Source organism: Salmo trutta, chromosome 7 (genome assembly GCF_901001165.1).
Source record: "Salmo trutta chromosome 7, fSalTru1.1, whole genome shotgun sequence".
NCBI classification, from domain to species: domain Eukaryota; kingdom Metazoa; phylum Chordata; class Actinopteri; order Salmoniformes; family Salmonidae; genus Salmo; species Salmo trutta.
In genome coordinates this window covers 15,560,799-15,584,643 of record NC_042963.1, presented here as the reverse complement: position 1 = coordinate 15,584,643, position 23,845 = coordinate 15,560,799, and the positions used below count along the sequence as shown (strand labels likewise).

Here is a 23,845-nt window from a genome sequence, read left to right as displayed (position 1 = left end):
TAGGGCCTTGTCAAGAAAAGGGGAGTAATGTAGAGATCTATGGGTTTTTAACAAAGTCCAGCCAACCTTTTGATACAGGATGCAGTGATGAGTATCAAAACTGTTGCCTTAAACAAAACGAAGTGCACTATGATCGATGACATCCAAAGGTTTAAGAGTAGTAGCAGATGCACTTTGATAAATAATATCACCATCTCAAGAGCAGAGAAAAAGGTTGACTGAATAATCTGCTTCCTGCTGCTTAGAGAAAGGCACAATCTGCTTCTGTAGAAAAAGCCAACTTGAAATCATCTTAACGAGCTCATATGTATTTTAAACATCAAATCCATATGGGTCCTAATGCCTAAGTATTTGTATGCAGGAACACATTTGATTGAAGAACCATCTAATGAGTGAACATGTAGTTAATCTGAAAGATTCTTATGAGAGTTTAAAAACAACATGTATTTCATTTAGCACGTGTTAAGCACAAGTTTTAAAATCAGCAAGGGATTCCGACATAGCTATGAAATCTGACTGTAGTTTTGACACAGCTAGATCAACAGTCAGAGCAATAGTACATAATAAACTCGGCAAAAAAAAGAAAAGTCCCTTTTTCAGGACATTGTCTTTCAAAAATAATTCGTAAAAATCCAAATAACTTCACAGATCTTCATTGTAAAGGGTTTAAACACTGCTTGTTCAATGAACCATAAACAATTAATGAACATGCACCTGTGGAATGGTCGTTAAGACACTAACAGTTTACAGACGGTAGGCAATTAAGGTCACAGTTATGAAAACTAAGGACACTAAAGAGGCCTTTCTACTGACTCTGAAAAACACCAAAAGAAAGATGCCCAGGGTCCCTGCTCATCTGCATGAATGTGCCTTAGGCATGCTGCAAGGAGGCATGAGGACTGCAGATGTAGCCAGGGCAATAAATTGCGATGTCCTTACTGTGAGACGTCTAAGACAGCGCTACAGGGAGACAGGACGGACAGCTGATCATCCTCGCAGTGGCAGACCACGTGTAACATCACACCTGCACAGGATCGGTACATCCGAACATCACACCTGCAGGACCGGTACAGGATGGCAACAACAACCACCTGAGTTACACCAGGAATGCACAATCCCTCCCTCAGTGCTCAGACTGTCCGCAATAGGCTGAGAGAGGCTGGACTGAGGGCCTGTAGGCCTGTTGTAAGGCAGGTCCTCACCAGACATCACCGGCAACAATGTCGCCTATGGGCACAAATCCACCGTCGCTGGACCAGACAGGACTGGCAAAAAGTGCTCTTCACTGACGAGTCGCGGTTTTGTCTCACCAGGGGTGATGGTTGGATTCGTGTTTATTGTCCAAGGAATGAGCGTTACATCGAGGCCTGTACTCTGGAGCAGGATCAATATGGAGGTGGAGGGTCTGTCATGGTCTGGGGCGGTGTGTCACAGCATCATCGGACTGAGCTTGTTGTCATTGCAGGCAATCTCAACGCTGTGCATTACAGGGAAGACATCCTCCTCCCTCATGTGGTACCCTTCCTGCAGGCTCATCCTGACATGACCCTCCAGCATGACAATGCCACCAGCCATACTGCTCATTTTGTGCGTGATTTCCTGCAAGAGGGGGATGTCAGTGTTCTGCCATGGCCAGCGAAGAGCCCGGATCTCAATCCCATTGAGCACGTCTGGGACCTGTTGGATCGAGGGGGGTGAGGGCTAAGGCCATTCCCCCCAGAAATGTCCGGGAACTTTCAGGTTCCTTGGTGGGAGAGTGAGGTAACATCTCACAGCAAGAACTGGCGAATCTGATGCAGTCCATGAGGAGGAGATGGACTGCAGTACTTAATGCAGCTGGTGGCCACACCAGATACTGACTGTTACTTTTGATTTTGACCCCCACCTTTGTATAGGGACACATTATTCCATTTCTGTTAGTCACATGTCTGTGGAACTTGTTCAGTTTGTCTCAGTTGTTGAATCTTGTTATGTTCATACAAATATTTACACATGTTAAGTTTGCTGAAAATAAACGCAGCTGACAGTGAGAGGACGTTCCTTTTTTTGCTGAGTTTAGCGTCATCCTCATATACAGTATTTGTAAAACGTTTGGACACACCTGCTCATTCAAGGGTTATTCTTTTTTTTCTTTTTTTACTATTTTCTATTGTAGAATAATAGTGAATACATCAAAACTATGAAATAATACATATGGAATCATGTAGTAACCAAAAAAGCTTTAAACAATTCAAAATATATTTTATGCTTTATATTCTTCAAAGTAGCCACCCTTTGCCTTGATGACAGCTTTGCACACTCTTGGCATTCACTCAACCAGCTTCACCTGGAATTATTTTCCAACAGTCTTGAAGGATTTCCCACATATGCTGAGCACTTGTTGGCTGCTTTTCCTTCATTCTGCGTTCCAACTAATCCCAAACCATCTCAATTGGGTCATTGTCCTGTTGAAAAACAAATGATAGTCCCACTAAGCGCAAACCAGATGGGATGGCGTATCGCTGCAGAATACTGTGGTAGCCATGCTGGTTGAGTGTGCCTTGAATTCTAAATAAATCACTGACAGTGTCACCAGCAGAGCACCCCCTCCTCCTCCATGCTTCATGTTTGGAACCGCACATGCAGAGATCATTTGTTCACCTACTCTGCGTCTCACAAAGACATGGCGGTTGGAACCAAAAATCTAAAATTTGGACTCATCAGACCAAAAGACAGATTTCCACCGGTCTAAATGTCCATTGCGTGTGTTTCTTGGCCCAAGCAAGTCTCTTCTTATTATTGGTGTCCTTTAGTAGTGGTTTCTTTGCAGCAATTCGACCATGACGGCTTGATTCACGCAGTCTCTGAACAGTTTATGTTGAGTTGTGCTTGTTACTTGAACTCTGTGAAGCATTTATTTGGGATCCAATTTCTGAGGCTGGTAACTAATTAACTTATCCTCTGCAGCAGAGGTAACTCTGGGTCTTCCTTACCTGTGGCGGTCCTCATGAGAGCCAGTTTCATCATAGCATGTGATGGTTTTTGCGACTGCTCAAAGTTCTTGAAATGTTCCAGATTGACTGACCATCATGTCTTAAAGTATGATGGACTGGGGTATCTCTTTGCTTTTTTGAGCTGTTCTTGTCAAATTATGGACTTGGTCTTTTACCAAATAGGGCTATCTATTGTATACCTCGTCACAACACAACTGATTGGCTCAAACACATTAAAGAAGGAAATAAATTATTTTTAACCTTTAACAACACACACCTGTTAACTGAAATGCATGCCAGTTGACTACCTCATGAAGCTGGTTGAGAGAATTTCAAGTGTGTGCTTAGCTGTCATCAAGGCAAAGGGTGGCTACTTTGAAGTATCTCAAATATATTTTGATTTGTTTAACACTTTGTTTGGTTACTACATGATTCAATTTGTGTTATTTCATAGTTTTGTTGTAGAAAATAATACAAATAAAGAAAACCCTTGAATGAGTAGGTGTGTCCAAACTTTTGACTGTGTTAGCAGTTGATGTTATTCTTCAATAACACAGACCCTAAAGCAAATAAGGGGGAGAAAAATAGGTTCATTCAAAAAGAACAAATCCTAGATGTTATGCTGAGAAGTAGATATTTATTCTTCCCTGTCCTCAGTTTTCTCCACGGAACAAAGTGACAGGATGTAATTTATAACCCCCAACTCTAGCCTGTGGTTGACCAATTAGCATTCCTTGCAGTAAAATTGGGCCAATGGCCAAATAGCAAGCATCCTGTTTCAGGCTGAATGTATAGACGATTCAGTCCAATGAGATCTTGCCACCTGTAGCTATGAGTCCAGGACTGAAACCCCTACACAGATTCTAACCAGACGTTGAACATAAAAACAACTATTTCCATTGATCGTTAATTCCCTATTGACCTCTAGTCCTCTGCGTTGTGTATCATCTTCAAATATTCTTACAACTGGTACTGTAGATTAAGTTTAAAATTCTAAAATCAACCTCTGTGGTACACTTATGTACTTCAAGAAATCCAGACTTAAACCGATCAATCACGATGGCCTGAGTTCTGTCACTAAGATGATCAGGAAACCATGAACAGGTGTCAGAGCTCAGGCCTATCGAGGATATTCAGTAAAATAGCATGATCAAAAGTATCAAAAGCTTTTTGCAGGTCCACAAAGAAAGCAGCACATTTCATTTTAGTGTCTAAAGCATTGACAAGATCATTAACAACTAAAGTGGTTGCTGTAATAGTACTATGCCCACGCCTAACACCTGATTGGTTTACCTTCTAATTTATTTTCTCAGATAAAAAAAGCAAAGTTGTACATTTACCAAGGATTCAATAATCTTAGCTAGACAAGGAAGCCTTGAAATGGGGTGATAATTATTAAGATCACTACCATCCCCGCCCTCACGGAGTGGAAGCGCAAGAGTTGATTTCCATACTTTTGGAATATTTCCCAATAACAATGTTGAATAAAACATGTGGGTTATTGAGCCAACATTGATGGGCAATGCACACTTAAGCAGACCAGGATCCAATTTGTCAGCCCCTGTGGATTTCTCATTGTCTATTGCTAGCAAAGCATCAAGGACTTCTTTTTCTGTAAATAGCCTCTAAGAAAAGCTTTGACTATCATCTCTCTGATCACTCAGCAAGTTTCCCCTATCAGCATCCAGCCCAATATCATTGTGAATAGGCTGAGAAGTTCTTTCAAAGAGATGGGTTGCTGAAATAAATGCATCAATGATGGAACTTTTTTCCGTAATGAGGCCAGTGTCTGAATTAATGTGTTATGGCAGAGAGGAGTAAATAGAACCCTTCAGGGATTTGACAGTTTTCCAGACAGGTTCCCATTACAATCCGAAAGAGTGGTTAGATAAAAATCAGATTCAGCCATTCTGATTTGTCTTAAAAAAATATTCCTCAGTTGCTTAAAAGCTTGCCAGTCTGGGCCTAAACATGTGATCCTATCATTGACCAAAGCGTCGTCTCTTTTATGAATGACTTCTGATAATTCTGGAGTGTACAAGGCATTCGATCTTCCTTTAACCCTTAATGTTTTTAATGGAGCATGATTATCCACAATAGTATTGAATACAAATGCAAAAAGGCTCAAAGCTAATCACATTCAGGGACAGCTGAAATACTATCACTGTTACTAAAATAAAGATAGTGTCAAAAAGCCTGTTCACTGAAGTTAAAGTTCCTCTTTGTGATGACAAGGCTTAGATATTTCTATTCTCACATCTCTAACACAACCAATTGGACAATGGTCACCAATGTCTTGGGCGAACACACCAGTAGAAACATACAGTGCATTCAGGAAAGTATTACTTCATAGCCTTATTCTAAAATAGAAAATATAATATATATGTATATATATATATATATATATTAATCTACACACTATACCCCATAATGACAAAGCAAAAACAGTTTTTTTGAAATTTTGGCAAATGTATTAAAAATAAAAACAGAAATAACTTGTTTATATAAGTATTCAGAATCTTTACTATGAGACTCGAAATTGAGCTCAGGTGCATCCTGTTTTCATTGATTATCCTTGAGATGTTTCTACAACTTGATTAGAGTCCACCTGTGGTAAATTCAATAGATTGGACATGATTTGGAAAGGCACACACCTGTCTATATAAGGTCCCATAGTTGACAGTGCATGTCAAAGCAAAAACCAAGCCATGAGGTCGAAGGAATTGTCCGTAGCTCAGAGACAGGATAGTGTCGAGGCACAGATCTGGGGAAGGTGCCCAAAAATGTCTGCAGCATTGAAGGTCCCAAGAACACAGTGGCCTCCATAATTTTTAAATGGAAGAAGTTTGGAACATCCAAGACTCTTCCTAGAGCTGACCGCCCTGCCAAACTGAGCAATTGTGGAAGAATGGCCTTGGACAGGGAGGTGACCAAGAACCCAATTGACACTCTGAAAGAGCTCCAGAGTTCCTCTGTGGAGATGAGAGAACCTTCCAGAAGGACAACCATCTCTGTAGCACTCCACCAATCAGGCCTTTATCGTAGAGTGACCAGACGGAAGCCACTCCTCAGTAAAAGGCATATGACAGCCCACTTGGAGTTTGCCAAAAAGCACCTAAAGGACTTTCAGACAATGAGAAACAAGATTTTCTGGTCTGATGAAACCAAGATTGGCCTGAATTCCAAGCGTCACGTCTGGAAGAAACCTGGCATCATCCCTACTGTGAAACATGGTGGTGGCAGCATCATGCTGTGGGGATGTTTTTCAGAGGCAGGGACAGGTAGACTAGTCAGGTTCGAGATGATCCTCAAAGATGAATGGAGCAAAAATATAGAGAGATCCTTGATGAAAACCTGCTCCAGAGCGCCTTCCAACAGGACAATTACCCTAAGCACACAGCCAAGACAATGCAGAAGTGGCTTCAGGACAAGTCTCTGAATGTCCGTGAGTGGTCCAGCCAGAGCCCGGACTTGAACCCGATCAAATATCTTTTGAGAGACCTGAAAATAACTGTGCAGCGATGCTCCCCATCCAGCCTGACAGAGTTTGAGAGGAACTGTAGAGAATAATGGGAGTAACTCTCCAAATACAGGTGTGCCAAGCTTGTGGTGTCATACCCAAGAAGACTCAATGCTGTAATTGCTGCCAAAGGTGCTTCAACAAAGTACTGAATACTTATATAAATGTGATATTTCATTTTTTGTTTGTACTTTGTCATTATGGGGTACTGTGTGTGGATTGATGAGGGAAAAAAAACTATTTAATCCATTTTAGAGTAAGGCTGTTACGTAACAAAATTTGAAAAAGTGAAGGGAAATGAATACTTCCAAATGCTTCTGTATGGATTCGGTCTTATGAAGCAACATTTGAAATGGTGATGTTCACATTGAATAAAAGTAGACTCAGAGCTAGAAAATGATATAGCATACACTGCAGTTGAGCAACAATGGGAAAGTAATTCTGCTTTGAAAGTTGATAAACTTGTGATACACCTACTGGTGAGCTCTTCTTTGTCTACACCATTTCAGCATTGTTCACACCCTGTTAAGCCTTAGCCCCACCAATCTCTTTAAGGATTCACGTGAGTCCATTTGCTAAACGGAGTGAATAGTGTAGTAAACAACCTAAGATTTCAAGACTGAAAGTGCTAAAAGTAGTAGCCTACAATAAGGAAAAACTACAGGTAAAAATACACTTTATCTAGTCCTTGGCCTATATCCTAATCTGACTTTGGTGCAAGTCATGTTCTTCACATTACCGTCTCTGGTAAACACACATTATATCAAATAAAAGTTTATTTGTCACATGCACAGGATACAGAAGGTGTGAACAGTACAGTGACATGTTTACTTGTATAGTAGCAATATCAAAAACAGAAAGTGTCCAGATAAAAATGTTTAATAAATATTATTTAATTATTAGATAACGCTTACCAGACACACTTGTCTAAATTGATGGGTCATGTGAAAGAAATGCTATAACCACCCACCAGCCACATATAGCTAAGTGGATGGGTCACTATTGTCTAGACATGTGCACATTTTCATGAAATACAATAAATAGATGGCTGTAGACACACCTGGCTAACTTGATGGGTCATGTAATCTGGCAAAGTGGAGTCTTTTATTTCGACATGTAGCTACTGTAGCTAGTTAGCTAAACAATGAACCAGCATAATCCCAACTCATACTTCTACAAATACAAGCATTGTCATAGCTGTAGTATGAATCTGCAGGTAGCTAAAGATAACCAACTATGTTCAATGTTAGCTAGATAACATTATGCTATAACTAGCGATGCAAATGGTTTCTGATAATATTACTACTATATAGATCCTACATGTAACGTTAGCTAGCAAGCCAGCAAGCTAATGTTCGCTAGCTACCTAACAATACGCTTAAACTTGCAATTAAAAATACTTTCTGACAAAATTAGAGACTTAGAATATCTGAAAATGCAGCTAGACTCTTACATGTGTACACGGATGAACGCTTCATGGCAGACTGGAACCATTTAACTTGTTTGGCCAGCATTGTGTCAAGTCACTCCGGTTCACACTGACCATGGCGTGTGCCAAAAGTAGCCCATCACAGCTTTTTCCAACTGATCTATTGGTAGCACCTGCAAAAGTTTTGTAGTTCTTGATGACTAATGTTATATCTTTCAAAAATGCTGCTGTAGAAAGGAATATCAACACCCACTGAACAGCTCACGTTATAGACAGAAGCATGCTACATGGCAGACCAATCCAAACCCATCTCCAGGCATGTCCAACCAACCCATTATCTCAGCCAATCATGGCTAGGGGCAAGGTTCCTGCCTTTGTCTGTGGCTAAACCAACTAGGCTCGTAATTTAACCATTTTATTTGTATTTACAGATGGAATACAAGTTTGTTTTTAAGGAACAGGAAAGTTCACATGTTCCAGAAGACATTTCTGCCAAAAAATAATTGAAATAAAAAGGAATTAAAATGCCTCATCTGTGAAGTAGTGACGTACGCCTAGTTCCTTGAAATGGGTCACATATTTCTCTGCTGAATTCGTTAAAATAACATCAATAAGAGCTGACTTTGAAAGATCTTTAGGGTTGGGCCGTGTAGGCTTAGTTACCAGCTGGGTTAGGTTTAGATCATTACACGTCTGAAGCCTGGATTTCCCAATCATAATTTAGGTCACCCAGGATAATAACTTCTGATTTAGTAAAAGATGACAACATACTAGTGAATTCCTTGAGTACACAAAAGTTAGCCAAGGGAGGACGGTAGGCCCCTATAAGAGTTATGGATACATTTTTCCCCAGACAAAGGCTTCCATTTTTTTTAGCTAACATTTTTGGGAAAGTGAAATGGAGTTCAGTAAAGACACTTTTTTTGTTTTATAAGAATGGCCACTCTACCACCTCTACTCTCAATATTAATATCAGAGTCTAGAATGTCCCCAGATTAGTCTCCATAGCCCAGATCTTGATGTAATCCAGTTTAAGATGTAATCTTTACGATTTCATATGGAGTCTCCAACTCAAACGAACTACGTTCAATATGCGGTTGCAGGCCCTGTCTGATGGTTGATATTGATATAGTTGGTTTGACTATAGGATTGAATAGAACTGCACCATTTGATCTATCCCTATTAGTAACAGAGGAAGGATAAATTGGAATTACTTTTCCAAGGTTAGCACCATAGCTAATGTCAATATGCAGAACTCTCAGAGTAAACAATGATGTTATAAACTGACTTACATGGTCTTTGGTTGCTATCGTGATGTGGAATGCGAGTGGAGGAAGCCAGCCGTGCCCAACCAGGTGCAGTCAATGGAGGACCGGTACCCGGCCGAAGACTACAACCCTCTTTCCCGGGAGCCCACAGAGGAGGATCTTCAGTGGTTAAGGAACCGACATGACATGTCTCCTTGAACCTGAGCCAGAACAACCGCTACCCTCCCTGTCAGTACCGGACAATGTTAAAAAACAAGGGCACCTGGGGCATGCAGGCCTCATGGCTGGCATGGCGCTGTCGGTGGAGCAGCAGGAGGCTATATGCCAGACAACAGTTGGGCAGCGCACCAACCGCAACTGGCAAACCATGAGGAGAGGGAAGTTGACGGCCAGCAATTATGGAGCAGTGGTTAGGGCCAAGTGCATTACTCTATCACTGCTAAAAAGGGTCCTCAGATCACAGTTGTTGGATGGTGTGTTGTTTGTAAAGTGGGGAACAGATAACGAATAGGAGGGCATTGAGGCAGTGAAGTCAAAGGATTTCTATGTCAAGGAGGGAGGGTCTTACAGCTTCCGTGAAGACCATCCTTACTGGCACCAGGTCCAAGGTCAGCTCCATATCACTGGAAGGGACACCTGCTTCTTTGTTGTGTGGACCATCAAAGCCTCCATCAGCATCCCCATCCAGCGTGACGACCTCTGACAGACTCATATTGCTCCTCCTATCAGTACATGTTTTCAGGGAAGCCAATAGTCCAAAAATATTCCACATAATTCATACACACACACTAGGCTCCCAGAATAGGTTATATTATAGTACATACAAGTTTTTCTCAAAGCAGCCAACTAAAGTAATGTAGTTAACTTTATCATGAGCAGAGTGGGAATGTATACCTGTGATGTTCAAATTATTTCTTACCCCCTGTGTCTTACTTGCTGAAGGACCCAGTCAACCCTGCCTGTACCTTATATTGTTGAAAATCAAGTGAACAAGGAATAAAGATAATACACAAACAATAGGCTCCTATAATAGGTTATATTACATTCAAGTTTTGCTCAAAGCAACCAACTAAAGTCATGTAGTTAATTTAAGTTAAATTACAAAGGCTGGTCTGAGTCCATCTCCTCATTTTCATTCAGTAATACAACACAATTCACATTGCATTTTATCATGGGCACAGTGGGAATTTATATCTGTGATGTTTAAATGATGTCTTACCCCCAGAATGAGAGAGTGAGAGAGTACATAACTTCCAACAGATGTATGGAAGGATGCACTCCTGTTGGACTGGAAAACAAAGAGACATTTGCTCAGTGGTGTATCACCTATTTTATCTGGACAGAAAACACATTGTTTATCATAACACAAACCCACCTTGGACATTGTGACATTTGGTCCCTCAACACCCAATCTTAAGTCATGAGAAACATACACGAACATACTGTGCAGATATACAGTATCTACAAATTAATTGTTTTATAACATTTGATGAGTTACTGACCTGTCCATCCACAGGCTCGATCTGCTGTAGTCTCTACAACTGGACGCTTGCACTTGGATCACACTGGCACAAGATGTCCATGCACAGGATGGTCTGAGGGATGCACTGCTGTTGGACTGGAAAACAACAGACACTTGGTCAGTCTTAGGTCCTTTTTAATGCTGTATCACCATCTTTATCTGGACAGAAAATGCATTGTATATCATAACACAAACCCACCTTGGACAATGTGACAAGTGGTCCCTCGACACCCAATCCTCATGCCTCATTGTTTGTTCTTGTTTCCCAATCAACAGTCTGAGTCTTCCTCTTCCGCCATGTTGGATGAGCTACCTTTTCTGGTAAATACAGGGCCATTTCTCTTTCCCAACGGAAAATGGCAGCTGCAGACCCGAGTGTTGTCACTGGGTTTCCGTTCTGCCCATGTGAAAGACAAAAAAGTAACTTTTACTAGCTAGCTAGATTACTAAAATGGTAACATCTTTATTTCAAGACCATAACCCACAGACTTGACTATAGTAACGGTAAAATAGACTGTGCTTTGGTCTATCTGCACATCTAAAATCCTTCTATGTGGATGGGAGATCTCTGCTGGGATGGAGGAATTATCTGGAATGCTCAACTAGATGATCAGGACAGTCTAGGGTACTATTTGCCCGAAGAGGGGAAGTATTGTGATGACATATAGGACTGTACTTGTGATTTTACTTCTCAAGTGAAAATTTAAAACCCTCAGCCGTGAGGTCATTGAGGAGGACCAACAGCGGTAGGGGGGTTGTCTGAAAAAGACTGACATGCAGGGATGGAACATAAGGATTCTGGGCACTGGCCAGCAGACCACGATTTCTACTAGCCCAGGTAACATTCAGGTCTTAAATCTGTGGCATGCGATGTTTGTAAAGGCAAAGTTTCACTGCTGTGTCAGACTAGTTTGGCACATTTTCTACTATCCATTTCACTGCTGTGCCAAGTCTACTAGCACAGTGTGAAAAGTACTAGCCTCGGGCTAGCTTAATTATTTTAAATTTAACCTTTATTTAACTAGGCAAGTCAGTTAAGAACGAATTCTTATTTACAATGATGGCCTACCCCGGCGACGCTGGGCCAATTATGCACCACCCTATGGGACTCCCAAACACGGCCGGATGTGATACAGCCTGGAATCAAACCAGGGACTGTAGTGATGCCTCTTGCACTGAGATGCAGTGCCTTAGACCGCTGCGCCACTCGGGCTGATTTCACAGGTCATTTGATTAGTCATGTACAACAGATGCACTTGTGGAACACAATTGTTTCTGTGTTTTTGTATGGGGAAAACATTGAGCCCAAAAGTCCTTTGCGAGCTAGCTAGCCAAGTTTAGCTAATGTAGCTAACTAGGCAACCAAGGTGCCTAACTAGCTAGCTCACCAGGCAATATTTAGCTATCTAGTTAACATTAGCTCACTGTTTGTTTAGTCAGACTTTTCTAAGTGGTGACATGCTAGCTAACCAACTAACCTTGCCATGGAGCCGGCCTAGTGTTAGCTAGCAAGTCTGCCTCCATGAACTGTGAGTTAACATTAACTAGCTAGCTAAATATCCCTTCCCTGGTGGACTAACATTAGCTAGCATGTCACCACGTGAAAAAGTATGGCTACACAAACCGCGAGGTAATGTTAACTAGCTGGCTAAATCACTAAAGACTTGTCAATACAAATGTCACAATAGTCATGCTAGCCTATGCTGGTTTTCATTTTACTTGTAAAGAAGGTAACGTGCGTTGTACACGTAACTACAGTCGGTTGTTATCCAGTTCATTTTCATAAGCACCTGGCTAACCACAGATCTTTGACCTAACCAAAATAGCTTGTTAGCAGCTAGCAAACAGGGCTTACCTTATCACACGGCTCCAGCTATGCCTCTCAATTACAGAGATCAGAAAACAATAAAATGCTTATTGGAGTAGTGGTTACAATCCGGTACATAGCACAGAACCGTCCTTGCTTCTGATCGACAGAGAGACCTAAGGTTATCTAGTTCGCTACAAAGGCCAGAGGGTAATTCAAAAAATTAGAGTAATTTCAAAATACTAAGGTAGCTAGCTAGGTAATTTGAAAAATGCTAAAACAAGAATACACACAAGAAATACACAATATAAATAATTTACACGAGAAACTAAAAAGGCTATAATATCTACTTGCTATGTTACTTGCTACTTGTCGATGAGAGTTTGCATGGAGAAATGTGCCTTGAGGGATGACGTCAAAGCTTGCAACAGGATGTGTAATCCTGCTAATTAGCACAGTTTTGGGGAGTAATTACAGGCAAATATATTGATAAAATTACCCTGTCCGAGAGAGATTTGCGCAGTTATCAAAACATCACGCCAGGGTAAACCTACACCAAACCCAGACCTTATATGATGTAGTTCTAAAATCCCCTACGAAAAATGTAATGGTGAAAAAACTATTAGAACCATTTCCGGTTTTTACTGCTTGGTTTTATGGGCTTTTGACTAATACTTTGGTACTCAATATAATGACATCATTCTGTATATAAGCGAGCACTGCATGATGACCTCAGCCTCAGCTTTCCAACACTGAGCAGACAGCCTTGTCCTCTCAAGCGTCATAATCCCCTGCATCTGTCAAAACTAATGCGTCACTTTCTGTGTCAGGCATGTAATGTCGCTGCCGTAGCGTACAATGCTACCACCACCACCGCTGGGCTGAGCCTGAATCGAGGGCCCAGGAATGAAGAGAGGGAGGAAATTAACAGCGGCTCTTATCTGATGCCCTGGAGTGGAGAACCCTTCCACCGTGTTTGTCCCATTTTACATATTTGACAAGGGCTTCAGCTGCACAGAAGATGAGTAGAGGGTGAAGGGAAAAGTGGACGAGGAGGAGAAATTCAGAGGAAATTGCAGGTGTGTCCATGTGGCAAAAAAATTCCGCCCCACTACCCTTTCCACCCCCTCAACCCTTCTAGCTGTGAGAACTCTCAGAACCCATTTAGCAGATGAAGAGTTTCCCATCTGCCGCTACAGTTCCCTGCCACTCTCTACACCAATCACTGCTCATTCTCCACTCTGTCTCTGAGCCCTCTCTCTTCCTAAACATCATTTCATTCTAATTGATTCTTTAGTGTAGACTGTCAAGTCCTAGAGAAGTGGCTGGCTGATTGGCACTTCTCTCAGAAATGCAGGTGTAGGTCTATCAGAGGAGCTTGCTCAATCCCTGCTACTTCATGCGATTTAGGGCTAAATCCAATCAGATCAAGCATTAATGGGCGATAGCCGACACTTGCATAGCTGATGTTTTGCCGGTGTCAGTATCACGGCTCAGGAAAAGACCCAGATGCAGGCATTTGGAAGAAACAAAAGTTTATTACAAAAACCAGTGGCAGGCAAACAACAGATCAAGGGCAGGCAGAGGTCAGTAATCCAGAGCAGAGTCCAAAAGGTACAGAACAGCAGTCAGGGTCAGGGCAGGCAGAGGTCAGTAATCCAGGGCAGTGTCACAAGGTATAGAACGTCAGCAGGCAGGCAGAATGGTCAAAACCGGGAAAACTAGAAAACAGGAACTAGAGAAGAAAGAAAAAATATATAGGCATATGGGAAAATCGCTGGTATGCTTGATGAGACAAAAAAAAGTGCAAACAGAGAACACAGGTATAAATGCACTGGGGATAATGGGGAAGATGGGCGACACCTGGAGGGGGTGGAGAGAAGCACAAAGACAGATGAAACAGATCAAGGTGTGACAGTCAGAGGTGTAACTGTGTTGGAGCTGTCAAATCGGTCAGCAGCTGCTCTTAATCATTGTCACGAAGCCCCACCCCTCCTTCCTGAGTTAGAAGTTCAGAAAGACAAAGTGTAGGCTATATAGAAATAATGACGCTCAAATTGAAAATCATTCAACAAAATAATGAGGATTTCTATCAGCCTAATCGAGGTATAGATTACATCTCACATTCCAGTGTTCGAACTTGTAAACAAGGCTGCATGGGATTTCTCTTAATGCAACTTTGTGCAGCCAATGGCAATGTCCGCTTTAGGTATAATGCCAGATGCCACTTGTGGATTTGACAGCTCTAATGCAGTTCTGCCAAAACAGACGCTATGTGGATGTCAGCTGAAGCGGACCTGATTGAATAGATCCCCTAGTTTATCTCTGATCTATCTAGTTAAGTAAAAAGTAAAAAATACCTGGTCTACGCTCAGAATGGTTGATACTGTTATTGAGGGTGTACCATCATTTAATTGTTAACATCCTAGAAATGGGGAAAGATGAACTAAGCAATACCCCTATATTTGTATGCGTTTCCTTTAGAAGATCTACACCCAAAGGCTCGGTCTGTCCGTCCATCCGTCCTTGTGTGTCTCCAGAGCTCTCCTAGTCTGTCTAGTCAGTCTCACCTCTGGATAATGTGCAAGCCCTCTGCAATGTTTTACTTTCTCCAGTCCTTCCCCTCTAACCCTCTAATCCTTTTCTCAAGGTTGATTTTCTGTCCGTGGAATGTTGCACATCTCAAAAAACGTCCAAGCCAGGAGTATAAATCGAAATGGCTAATAAGAAACCTGACCAGAGAAAATTGCCCTGAAATACAAATCACTATTACAGGGTTGTTTGGCCATTTTGCTCCTTCAATAGATGGATGTGAGATTGGGCAGCCATTCCAAATATAATGGTTAGGATCAGAGCCTTGTGTCAGTCTTTCAATATAAGGCTCTGGTTGGGGTTATCTGCCCATTGTCTGGCTCTGGGAGCACCTATGAATTCCCTGTGTCATGTCATGATGCTCTTTGTATGCCTCTGATAATTGGTGTAAAGTGCTTAAACCTCTTACATCTAGACATTCCGCTAGCGGAACACCTCACCAATATCCAATGGTATAGCGTGGCGCGAATTACAAATACCTCAAAAATGCTAAAACTTCAATTTCTCAAACATATGACTATTTTACACCATTTTAAAGACAAGACTCTCCTTTATCTAACCACATTGTCCGATTTCAAAAAGGATTTACAACGAAAGCAAAACATTAGATTATGTCAGGAGAGTACCCAGCCAGAAATAATCACACACCCATTTTTCAAGCTAGCATATAAGTCACAAAAACCAAAACCACAGCGCTAACCTTTGATGATCTTCATCAGATGACACTCCTAGGACATTATGTTATACAATACATGCATGTTTTGTTCAATCAAGTTCATATTTATATCAAAAAACAGCTTTTTACATTAGCATGTGATGTTCAGAACCAGCATACCCACCGAAAACTTCCGGTGAATTTACTAAATTACTCACGATAAACGTTCACAAAAAACATAATTATTTTAAGAATTATAGATACAGAACTCCTTTATGCAATCGCGGTGTCAGATTTTAAAATAGCTTTTCGGTGAAGGCACATTTTGCAATATTCTGAGTAGATAGCCCGGCCATCACGGCTAGCTATTTTGATACCCACCAATTTTTGCACTTACCAAACTCAGATTTACTATAAGAAAAATTGGATTACCTTTGCTGTTCTTCGTCAGAATGCACTCCCAGGACATCTACTTCAACACCCAATGTTGTTTTGGTTCCAAATAATCCATAGTTATATCCAAATAGCTCAGTTTTGTTTGTGCGTTCAATCACTATCCTGAAGGGTGATGCGCCGGCGCGTTTCGTGACAAAAAAATTAAAAATATTCCATTACCGTACTTCGAAGCATGTCAAACGCTGTTTAAAATCAATTTTTATGCGATTTTTCTCGTAAAATAGCGATAATATTCCAACCGGGAGACGTTGTATCCGTTCAAACACTGAAATAAGAAAATGGAGTCTTCACATGCACGCGCGCACCAGTGTCATTGTTCTCAGAAGGACCACTCTCCAAAACCCCTACTGTTTTTCGCCCAGGGACTGCAGAGTTATCATTCCACGTTCTGTCGCCTTCTGAGAGCCAATGGGAGCCTTAGAAAATGTCATGTTACAGCAGACATCCTGTATTTTCGATAAAGAGGCTACAGAAGGCCAAGAAATGGTCAGACAGGGCACTTCCCATATAGAATCTTCTCAGGTTTTGGCCTGCCTTATGAGTTCTGTTATACTCACAGACACCATTCAAACAGTTTTAGAAACTTTAGGGTATTTTCTATCCAAATCTACTAATTATATGCATATTCTAGTTTCTGGGCAGGAGTAATAATCAGATTAAATCGGGTACATTTTTGGGAGGTGCTGCACTCAGGGCGACCGGAGGAGGGGCCATTCCCTGCACCATCTGTGGCCGCAGAGGGCACACTGCTGGTCGGTGCTGGGGGTGTTCCTCAGGGAGTCGAGGCAGCAGGCAAGGCACTATCGTGTCACCCCAGGTGAGTCGGCACCAGGCTCACCCAGAGCCCCCTGCTGCTCACATGTATGTGTTTATTTCATTTCCTGAGTTTTCCCCGCATTCCCAGCATAAGGCCCTTGTAGATTCAGACGCAGCTGGGAATTTTATTGGCTGTTCATTTGCCCATAGTTTAGGGATCCCCCTTGTTCATGTGGATATGCCCTTCCCTGTGCACACCCTAGATAGTCGACCATTAGGCTCAGGGCTGATTAGGGAGGCCACCGCTCCACTAGACATTGTTACGCAGGAGGGTCATAAGGAGAGAATCAGTCTCTTCCTTATTGATTCTGCGTTTCTCGTGGTGCTGGGCCTACCCTGGTTGGCCTGTCATGACATACGTATTTCGTGGCAACAGAGGGCTCTCAAGGGCTTGTCACAAGAGTGCTCAGGGAGGTGTGTGGTGGTTTCCATCGGTGCGACTACGGTGGAAAGGCCAGACCAGGTCTCCACCGTGCGCATCCCCTTAGTATATGCTGATTTGGCTCTCGCCTTCTGTAAGAAGAAGGCGACTAAATTACCACCTCATCGACGGGGGTATTGTGCGATAAATCTCCTGGTAGACGCAGCACTTCCCAGGAGTCACGTGTATCCTCTGTCACAGGAGGAGATGGTGGCTATGGAAACATATGTCTCCGAATCCCTGGGGCAGTGATACATTTGGCCCTCCACTTCACCTGCCTCCTCGAGTTTCTTTTTTGTGAAGAAGAAGGATGGGGGTCTGTGCCCGTGTATTGACTATTGAGGTATAAATCAGATCACTGTGAGGTGCAGCTACCCGCTGCCTCTCATCGCCAGTGCGATCGAGTCAATGCACGGGGCGCGCTTCTTCACATCTCAGGAGCGCTTACAACCTGGTGCGTATCCGGGAGGGGGACGAGTGAAAGACAGCATTTAGTACCACCTCTGGGCACTATGAGTACCTCGTCATGCCGTACGGGTTGATGAATGCTCCATCCGTCTTCCAGGCCTTTGTTGACAAGATTTTCCGTGACCTGCACGGGCAGGGTGTAGTGGTGTATATCGTCGACATTCTGATATACTCTGGTACACGCGCCGAGCATGTGTCCCTGGTGCGCAGGGTGCTTGGTCGACTGTTGGAGCATGACCTGTACGTCAAGGCTGAGAAATGTCTGTTCTTCCAACAGTCCGTCTCCTTCCTAGGATACCGCATTTCCACATCAGGGGTGGAGATTGAGAGTGACGACATTTCAGCTGTGAGTAATTGGCCGACTCCCACCACGGTAAAGGAAGTGCAGCAGTTTCTAGGGTTTGCCAACTACAACCGGAGGTTTATCCGTGGTTTTGGTCAGGTAGCAGCTCCCATTACCTCACTTCTGAAGGGGGGACCGGTGGGGCTGCAGTGATCGGCTGAGGCGGACATGGTTTATGGTCACCTGAAGGCTCTGTTTACCTCGGCTCCAGTGCTGGCTCATCCGGATCCCTCTTTGGCGTTCATAGTGGAGGTGGACGCGTCCGAGGCTGGGATAGGAACCGTGCTCTCTCAGCGCTCGGGTACGCCACCAAAGCTCCGCCCCTGTAATTTATTTTCAAAGAAGCTCAGCCCGGCGGCGCGAAACTATGATGTGGGGGACCGGGAGCTGTTGGCTGTTGTCAAGGCCATGAAGGCGTGGAGACATTGGCTTGAGGGGGATAAACATCCTTTTCTCATCTGGACTCACCACCGCAATCTGAAGTACATCCGGGCGGCGAGGAGACTGAATCCTCGCCAGGCAAGGTGGGCCATGTTCTTTACCCGTTTTGTTTTCACTCTGTCCTACAGACCAGGTTCCCAGAATACTAATGCAGATGCACTGTCCCGGATGTATGACACAGAGGAGCGGTCCATGGATCACACTCCCATACTTCCGGCCTTTTGCCTGGTGGCACCGGTGGTGTGGGAGTTGGACGTGGACATAGAGCGGGCGTTACGCACAGAGACCACTCCCCCCAGTGTCCTGCTGGGCGCCTGTGCGTTCCGTCTGCTGTCCGCGACTGTTTGATCTATTGGGCCCACACGTCACCCTCCTCTGGTCCCCTGGCATCGGTCGGACGGTGCGTTGCCTTAGTGGGAAGTACTGGTGGTCCACCTTGGCCAAGGATGTGAGGGTTTATGTTTCCTCCTGCTTGGTATGCTCCCAGTGCAAGGCTCCCAGGTACCTGCCCAGAGGGAAGTTACAACCCCTACCCGTTCCTCAACGGCCGTGGTCGCACCTGTCGGTGGACTTCCTGACAGATCTTCCTCCATCACAGGGCAACACCACAATCTTGGTCGTTGTGGATCGGTTTTCTAAGTCCTGCCGTCTCCTCCCTTTGCCCGGTCTCCCTACGGCCCTACAGACTGCGGAGGCCATGTTCGCTCACGTCTTCCGGCACTACGGTGTGTCTGAGGATATAGTCTCTGATCGGGGTCCCCAGTTCATGTCCAGGGTCTGGAGAGCATTCATGGAACGTCTGGGGGTCTCGGTCAGCCTCACCTCAGGTTTTCACCCCGAGAGTAACGGGCAGGTGGAGAGAGTAAATCAGGATGTGGGTAGGTTGCAGCGGTCATATTGCCAGGACCGGCCAGGGGAGTGGGCAGCATTCATCCCCTGGGCAGAGATGGCCCAAAACTCACTCCGTCACTTTCCTTTCTAGTGCGTACTGGGGTATCAGCCGGTTCTGGCACCGTGGCATCAGAGCCAGATCGAAGCTCCTGAGGTGGACGAATGGTTTAAGCGCTTGGAGGAGACCTGGGACGCCGCCCATGTGCACCTGCAACGGGCCGGGAGGCTGCAGAAGGCGAGCGCGGACCGCCACCGCAGTGAGGCCCCAGTGTTCGCACCGGGGGATCGGGTCTGGCTCTCGACCCGAAACCTGCCCCTCCGCCTGCCCTGCCGGAAGCTGGGACCGCAGTTTGTGGGGCCATTCAAAGTCCTGAGGAGACTGAACGAGGCATGCTACAGGTTACAGCCTCCCCCAGATTACCGTATTAATCCCTCGTTCCATGTGTCTCTCCTTAGGCCGGTGGTGGCTGGTCCACTCCAGGAGTGTGAGGTGCGGGAGGTCCCTCCGCCCCCTCTGGACATCGAGGGGCCCCCGTCATATGCTGTTCGAGCCATTGTGGACTCGAGGCGAGGGGCCTTCAGTACCTCATGGAGTGGGAGGGGTACGGTCCGGAGGAGAGATGCTGGGTGCTGGTGGAGGACGTCTTGGAACCTTCATTCCTGCGGGAGTTCCACCGCCTCCATCCGGATCGCCCTACGTCTCGTCCTCCGGGTCATCCCCGAGGTCGTTGTCGGCGCGCAGACCAAGGGGGGGGGGGGGGTTTGTATTGCATTTATTATATGTTGAGTAAAATAAGTTTTATTTACTCATATCTGCTGTCCTGCACCTGACTCTTATACACCAGCTACACACAGACTTCCTTACATGGTAGTGTATATTTATTCTATGTGACATCGACCATATGCTCACATCTATTGAAACAGGGTACACTGTATCTTATCCAACCAATTTAAACTGATTGGATATCAGTCTCATTCAATTTTCACTAATGTTAAACTTACCAGACTTACCTTTTCAGGTGGATCTTTTAAATAATATCCAAATTGAGTGGTTTTCTACAAATGAGACAATTTAAAGTTTTCCACATTAACCTAGATCAACAAGGCTGTCAGGTTAATTAAAGTTGAATTCCCAAATAGCCTATACAGGTTTCATTTATCATTGACATTGATTTATCAGTAAAATCTGCTTTTACAAAGCTCATTCTGTAGAAACCCCCAGTACTGACGGAAGTCCCGCCTTTGTGGAAATCCCATGTGGCTTCGGCCTTAGGGATGTCACCCTGGTGGTGAATGTACCCTTACATTTGACCTACTAGTTACACTTATGATAATTCAGCCAATGTTAATTGATTGGATATCATGTCTCATTCAATAGAATAAGTTAAATTGCCGAACATACCTTTTCAGGTTCTTCCAATTAAATGAGACATTCAACTTTTCCATATTAACCTAGATGAAGAAACACTCTCAGGTTAATTAAAGTTTAATTCCCAAATAGCCTATACAGGTATGATTAATAATTTTCATTGATTAATCAAGTAAATTTGCTTTTGCAAATGTATTCACGTCCAACTCCCACATTGTTGATACAGTATTGATGGTTCATTAACAACTATAAATATGTTAAAATAGTTTTTGCAGCTTCCAACGAATACAAACCCAAACTTAAACATTTTTCCTCTCAAATGTTCCAATAGTGTGCAAGCTATCAGAGGGAGTGGTCCCCACTCCCCCGCTAATTAGTGAACCCTCACCCATAAAAGGATTGATCTCTGACCTCAGCAGCGGTACCAACCGTAACTATGCCATTAGCGGAAAACAGTAGAAATCACGACAAACGCTCTCAAAAATCAACCTACGGGCGCAGGCCTTGTAAAGGTTCTCTCCAGTTTAGCCCTGATGTCTTGCCATCCAAGATTGGCATCGGTCCAATACTGCAGTGCAAAGCTGAAGCACGAGCAGGAAACAGTAGACATAAAGGGACAGGTGGAGAGAACCGGGAAACCAATGACAAAAGCAGAAAAGGGAAAAATTCTGCTAGCCTAGAACTGTGTTTGAAAACTGAACAATTTAATGTAATTGCAAAAACTTATGATGAAGAACGAGCACAAATTCTTCAACAAAATCGTCTTCTACAGGAACAACTCGATTTAGCCAAAACTAAATACAACTATGTCTACGCCAAACTAGATAAATCTAACGATTTATCTACAAACAGGAGCGTGCAACTTGATAACATGCATGCAGTTTGGTTGAACGTCACTCAAAGTAACAATGTTCTACTCCAAATGCTGCAGACCAAAGACGATCAGTTAATGAACACAATGACTAAGTTGAATGACAAATCAGCAGAACTCATTGAATTCACTAACCTAATGAATGATGAGAGTACTCAGGTGATGAAGATGGAAATATTAATGCCTAAGCAACTGGAGGAAATCTCATCACCGAATCTCTTGCTCTGTACAAAAGACCTCTATCTGCAAACCATGGCAGATAAGTATGAGACCGAAAGGAGCAAGTGCGACACTCACGTGTCCAAAATCAGTACTCTAAGCACTCAAGTGAACTCTGCAATGCATCAGAATACCACCCTTAGGTACAATCTGGTGGAATTCCAGAATGGTCACGCGCTACAGCATGACTACCTAACCAAGCAACCAGAGCAACCGGAGCCCAGTACTCAAAGGAGGGAAGACGATAGAAGGTTTCAGACTTTGCTTCCCTCATGTGTCCCTCAGTCTTCTCCTCTTGATCATTCGGCACTGAGTAATATAGCGCCTTGAGAAAAGGATAAAATATCATTCACAAGGACTAGACAAGGAATTGCCGGACTCCAGGTCCGCAGGAATTAACACCCTTAGCAAGGAAGTTAATCTAATTTCTCCCGCTCTCACTCGAGACCCTATTCACGGCCCGCTCAATCAAGAAACAAGCCCACAGGCTTTGTCTATAGACTCTGATACAAAGGATGCAATGATGATCCACAACCAGGACATGACGTGGTAGTTATTGTTGGTTTGCAACTTGCAGAATCATTCCAAGTTTAATCCACCAGAGGGGGACTGTCATAACTCTCCTGTGACGATCTGAAGGATCAGGTTACACTGGGTCCGCTCTACAGCGTGCTCTCTCTCGTAGAGGGGGAGAGTGGGAAGTCGGCTGTTTTATTCCGATCTTAAAATACGCTGCCTCTATGCTCTGTAGTGTTCGAGATTGGAATATAAACTGTGGAACACAGTGACACTTGAACAATCAAAAGTTTGAATAATTAAACAGTATTTTTATTTTTGAAAATGTGGTAATGGTCTGTGGGTATTTAAAGAACAATCATGACGAGTGTGTTTCATTTGGTGATCTCATGAAGGACAGGAAACACTCATTACTGTGTCTTTGTTTGTGTACACTTTTCAATTATCAGATTTACATTTAGATGTTGGATAAAATGAATGAGTAAATATGAAACTATTTGTGAAAAGATGTAATGTGATGTTGGCCTTCTAAACGAGATACGTGTTAAGATGTAAAGTTTTAACTAGTCAGTGGTCGCGCCCCTGTGAGGCCAGACATTACATCAGGCGTCATGGAATCGCCCCTTTTTCACTTCCTACAAAATTTACATTAAGTCAGAGAACGCCGGGATGGAGTCCCCACATTGGAATGGCTACAATTCCATAGACCAATAGACCAGAAACTATGGAGCTGGTGCTACATGTTGATTTGATAAAATAACAGTCTTCACATTTAATGATAGTCCTGACACGACACCGTATATAGACAGGTGTGTGCCTTTCCAAATCATGTCCAATCAATGGAATTTACCACAGGTGTACTCCATTCAAGTTGTAGAAACATCTGAAGGATGATCAATGAAAACAGGATGCACCTGAGCTCAATTTCGAGTCTCATAGCAAAAGGTCTGAATACTTACTTATACATAAGGTATTTCTGTTTTTTATTTTTAATACATTTGCAAACATATTAAAAAAAAACATGTTCGGTTCGTCATTATGGGGTATTGTGTGACGATTGATGATTATTTTTATTTATTTAATCCATTTTAGAATAAGGCTGTAACGTAACAAAATGTGGAAAAGGGAAGGAGTCTGAAAACTTTCCGAATGCATTGTATATACAGTATGTGTGTGAGTGTTTTCATTCCTTCAAATTCTTCCCAACGTCTGACGCTTCACACTTGTTATCAACCAGCATTCGGGTACCAAGCATGTCAAACGCTTCCC

The 23,845-nt window shown here is 43.3% G+C and overlaps 1 long non-coding RNA gene across 3 annotated transcripts; it reads right to left on the bottom strand.

The window, feature by feature from the left end:
• Nucleotides 1-7,250: 7,250 nt before the first annotated feature.
• LOC115197015 (uncharacterized) lies at nucleotides 7,251-12,951 on the bottom strand. Of its 3 annotated transcripts, none has more exons than XR_003878950.1 (5): nucleotides 12,567-12,951; nucleotides 10,911-11,108; nucleotides 10,692-10,807; nucleotides 10,109-10,477; nucleotides 7,251-9,911 (listed from the first exon to the last, which is right to left on the bottom strand). It is a non-coding gene; the product is annotated as an uncharacterized LOC115197015 (long non-coding RNA). The 3 variants fall into 3 exon arrangements; XR_003878949.1 differs by having other exon boundaries at nucleotides 7,251-10,477; nucleotides 12,567-12,712; nucleotides 12,869-12,951; XR_003878948.1 differs by having other exon boundaries at nucleotides 7,251-10,477; nucleotides 12,567-12,950.
• Between the last annotated feature and the right edge of the window lie 10,894 nt (nucleotides 12,952-23,845).